Source organism: Rhea americana, unplaced genomic scaffold, assembly GCF_003343005.1.
Source record: "Rhea americana isolate MKP2758 unplaced genomic scaffold, rheAme1 scaffold_178, whole genome shotgun sequence".
NCBI classification, from domain to species: domain Eukaryota; kingdom Metazoa; phylum Chordata; class Aves; order Rheiformes; family Rheidae; genus Rhea; species Rhea americana.
Genome location: NW_028185905.1, coordinates 178,213 through 183,306, shown reverse-complemented (window position 1 = coordinate 183,306; position 5,094 = coordinate 178,213).

Genomic DNA, 5,094 nt, shown 5'->3' with positions numbered 1-5,094 from the left:
CGTCGCTCCCAGCGGCGGCTCCGGGGCAGAGGCCGGCGGCGGCGCCACCGCGGGACTTTCCCGCGCTCCGTCGGCTGCTCCGCGGGGCTTTTCCGCCTGGAGCCGCGCCGTCCTCCGCCCTTCGGAGCGGGAGGTGGGCGAGGGCTTCTCCATCCGGCCCCCACGGCTCGCCGGCATCTCCGGAAGAAACCGCGGTGCAGAGAGGAAGAAAGCAGCGGGTCCGGGCTCCTCCGGGAGGAAAGAGGCCCGGGTTTCCCGTGGGCGGGAGCGCCGCACGGGGCTGCGACGCCCCGGGACGAGCCCCAGGAGACGCGTCCCGGCCGGGCCCCGCAGCGAGCAATGGGCTGCGAAGAGCCGCCGCGGCCGCGGGACCCGCCGCGGGCTCCCCCCTCCCGCCGGGGCTTTCCGCCGCCCCTCGCCCAAACCCGCGTCCCCGCCGTCGGCCGGGCCCGGGTCGCGGGGGTTCGGCCCGATTTGCCGCGGCGGGGAGCTGCCGGGGGGCGAACAAAGGAGCGGCGGATCCGCGGAGCCGAGCGCTCCGCTGGGTCCCGTCCAGCCCCTGAAAGATCCGATTCACGGATCCGTGGGGACTCGAGCAGCTGGCTCCGTCACGTAGGGTCTGCCTGCTGCCAGCCTGCGGTAATCGCACACTGACTCGGGAGATAGGAATCCAGAATTCGAGGGCTTCGGGCTTTCTGCTAGCTGGGAAATGAATTGAACAATTCATCATTTGATAAAATTTCCATGAAAAGAAGAAAGGGGGAGGGGACAGGGGGAAAAAGTGACCCGGCATCGCGCTTTGCACAGTATGAACAACAGCACCCAGCGAGCCGACTGGCTGCAGACGGACAACGTTAAAGCAACAGATTAACGCTGCGCTGGGCTGAATCAGAATTAAAACCCTGCAAAAAACCGCCGGCCAGATGCGTTGCCTCTGACGACAGTAACGCTTTCTAAAACGGGGAGCTCCCCTCGCCAGGCTCAAGGCCGCCCGCTGCGCTTGCTCCCCACCCCAGCAAAGAGGGGCGAGCACTGCTGCTGCTTAGGAAAGCAGGACTCGTTTCGTACTTTATTAGCGATTCGTTATCGACGGCCTCGTTTTCCTCTCGGTGCAGCTGGCGACCACAGCGATCTCGCTGCCTCTCCCCGCCGCTGCAAGGGCACCGCTGCCCGCGGACCGGGCGCTGCCAGGCGGCTCACGCGACAGCCCCGCTCCCGAGCGCGACCCCCACCCCGCTGCTCCGCTCCCGTGTTTTATCGGTCGCGATCCCGAACCCAGGCCACGGCCGAGCCCGTGGCCGGCGCCTCCGAGCCCCGCCGGCAACGCGCCATGCCGCGCCGATCGCCGTCTGTCCGCTTTACGGACGTGCTGGAGCGCTCGCACCGCGACCCTTTAGCGGGGGATTGAGCAACATCCCGAGCTGGTTTTCAAACACCGCGTGCCTAGCACTTCACCAAATTCATCTTTTAGGGGAACGTGTAGAGAAGACTTCACCAAACGTAGCAATTTCTTGGGGAAATCGGGCCTGTCCAAAGCGCAGTTTTGCACGATAGCAGGGCCTGGTGCCTCCAGGCGAGCTTCGTATTGCTTGAACCAGCAGCAGCTTTTCCGTGGAATCAGCGTTCGGCCCGGACACGCTGAGCCTGCCCTTCCTGGGAACGCCGGGGACGATGCCGGGGAGGACGGGCCGGGCCGCGGAGGCGCTCCCCGCTGCCGCGCCGCCCGCGCCGTTCCCGTGCGCTCCCGCGCGAGCGAGCGCTCCTGCGGCGATCTCTCCTTGCCCGCGTTCGGCTGCACCRCTGACCGACCAGCCTCGACCACGGCAGACCAGAGACGCAATTTCCTCCCTGGGTTTTCGCTTTGGCTTCATCAAGCCACTGTCTTAAGAGGATGAGCTGCTATCTAGACAGTGTAACTCCATGACTAATGCCAATTAATAGATTAAAAAAAAAAAAAAAAGTCAGAGGAGACTGTTCAGCCTAGCGCCAGCCGGGGCGCTTCCCCACGGCACGTCCTCTTCTAAACCGCAGCTTTCAGAAAAAAAACTCCAGGCATTTTAAAACTGCATCCCCCCAACTAAGGCTCCCCCAGGAGCTGCTCCCAGGGCGCAYGAGCCGCCGGCGGGAGCGGGATGCGCCCCGCGGAGCCGGCCCTGCCTGCGGCAGCCCAGCGACCCCCAGCTCCCCCTCGCCCGCCGCCGCCGCCCCCAGGGCCAAAGCACCCGGCGGCACCGCGGCCTCGGCACCGAGCGCGACGGAGATCATTTCCCCCGGCTGCTTTTATCCCTCCTGTGACTCACATCCGCGCCTTCGCCCCCCTCTTCGCTTCCCACTCCCCCAAGCCTTGCATCATCTGCCAACCACCAGGCCCGGCTCCGCGCTCTTCCTGCTCGCTGATAAGAAACAGGGAGTAATCCCGGGCGAGGAACGGCTCCGCAGCCCGGCACGCCGCGGAGCAGCCCCCGCTGCCTGCGCCCCTCCGGCAGCCTCGGCTCGCCCAGCACCGAGCTGCTCGTTTCCAGAGGAGTTTTGCTTCTCGATCGGAGCGGGAGTCGCAGCGCATTCGATCCCTGCCACCGGCTTCATCAAGCGAGCGCAGCTTCGGACGAAGCGCCCCGCGAGCCAGACGAGGGCCGTTGCCCACGGCCCCCGCTCCGTGCCCTGCTGCATTTCCCTTCCCCTCCGCCCAGCTAAGCGCGCCCGGCTCCAGCCGCGCGGCACTTCGGCCCCAGACCGCGGCCAGGGCGGGCGGCCCGTCCAGCGCCCGGGCTGCCACCTCTGCCCTCCTAAATACACGCGCGTCTTTGGGGCGGGAAAGGTCGCTGGAAACGGGTGCCGGCACGCTTCGCACCTGGGGAAGAAGCACCGTTTGCACCTAGTTTGTGTGAGCTGGTTTGTTTAAGCTTTGTAGCGCACCTCCGCGGCCGCGGGACTCGGCCTCACTGACCCTCATTGCAGGGCCTGGAGAAACCTCCCCAGGGCAGAGCTCGCAGCTCTGCTGGGGCTGCTCGCGGTGGGAGCCACGAGCTCCTTCCCCTGGGAGCTCCCGTCTGGGGATGGAGAAGGACCGCGCAGGAAGGAGATGGTTGGCTTCGGCCCCGGGAGAGGTTTCAAGGAGCGCGGGTAGATCCCTCAACGCGAACCGTGGGCTCTTCTTGCATTTCAATCCGCTCTCCTCCATCCTATTTATAACCCGRCCAAACTCTCCTCTCGTGGGCAGAAAACTCCCCCCCAAAGGGAGGAGGCGCGGGGACGCGCCGCGCTCGCCCGGCTCCCCTCCGGCGGGAGGCMGCGGGTGGCTCGGCGGCCGGAGAAGCCAGCCCGCGGCACGCACCGGCAGCGCGTGCCTCCGCCTTCCTGCCGCTCCGACCCTCCGGAGGGCTCCTGGCGCAGCCGCCCCGGCACGGTCAGCGCCCTGCGCTCGGGCTGCCGTCGGGTTGCACCCGGACGGCCCACGCCGCAGGAAACAGCGTGTAACGSGGCGCACGGGAGCTTGTCGGTGCTTTAACGAACGCACGCTCTGTGCACGAACCGTGGATCCTTTTCGCTTATACGTTCTTTTTTCTCGACGATTATCAGAGGAGTCCTTCACCTTACTACAAAGCACGTTTTCCTTGTGACCTCCAGGCCTTTTCTCAATTTAGCACTGAATAAATCTGCACTCAAAAAACAAAACTGTTAACAAGCACTACAAATTAATCAGCCTGGGTTAAACCCAACACTTTAACACCAGTAAATTTGCAGGTTTTTAACCTGATTGACCTTCTGGGTTAGTCTTTCAATCCCTCTCTCAGCCCCTAGAAGGGCTGGAAGCACTTTTTTTTCTTTCTTTTCTTTTTTTTTTTTTTTTTTGATCCAAGAGATACATTAGGAAATCTAATGCCAAATGCCAGCAAGACTGAACTACTATCAGGATAAGACTTTCTGATGATGCATTTGTCCAGCTAACAGGGGCTTGGCAACAGCACAACGCAGCACAAGATGCACCAGAAATAAATAACAATCAACGCAAAAGCCGGTGGCTGCTCAGCAAAAAGATCAAACCAGGCAATACGCAAGCTAAGAACCAAGCCGGGGGAAAGCGCTTCATCCCCAGCACCCCCTTCACCAGGGGACGTGGCCCCGGGGCTCGGGCTGGCCCTGCGAGCGGGAGCTCGGTGACGGCCGGCGCGAGCAGAGCACGGCAGCCGCACCGCAGCCCCGGGATTTCCCTCCCCAGATGCGTCTCGCTCCCCGGCTCAGCGAAGGACCACGACGTTCTCGCTGCCGCCGGCTACGTGCGCGCAGGCAGCGGCCCTCGGGGCGCTGCTCGTTGACTAACTCCGCGCCACGCTCCGCGAACTCGCACGTGCGGCGATGGGCAGGGGCTTCGTTCGGCCCCCAGCATCGGGTCGCATCCGGGAAAGTCAAGTCCCTCCATCGGCCAGCGAGCGCTTTGCTGCACCCTCGCTGCACGCAGGCCCCGGCTTGCCGGAGCTGAGCCCTCGCCCCGGGTTTGCCGGGAAGGGATATCTGCCGCCGGCCCCCCACGGAAGCGCTCGCAGCGCGTCCCGCCGCCCACCCTCGCTGCGCCAGCCCTGCGCGAGGCGGCCTGCTGCCCCGGAGCGGGATTGCTAGCGGGGTGCGTTGCTGCGCGGCCCCACTGCACAAGCCTTTACGCGTCTGCACAGCGGCGAGCTGGGGGCACGAGGCGAGCAGCAGAGTTTGGGCTGAACCCGTTCAGCTCGGGCAGCTCCGACCCCCGCGTCTACAGCGCAGCGCGACCCAGGGCCCCCAGGACGGCCCTCGCTCCGGGGACGCGCCGGCAGCGGGATCGCTCTGTCCCTGTCCCGCTGCAGGACGGGGCCCGGGGGATCGCGGAGCTGGGCGCCGCGGGGAGCGGAGACGCGGAGCGGGGAGCGGAGACGCGGAGCGGGGAGCGGAGACGCGGAGCGGGGAGCGGAGACGCGGAGCGGGGAGCGGAGACGCGGAGCGGGGCCTAGGAAGCAGCACCGTCCCCCCGGGGCACTGCCAGTGCTGCGGGAAAGCGGAGCCTCCGCTTCGGGCTCTGCGAGAGACCCAGCGAAGGGTGCGAGGGCCGAAGCGCGGACCCGG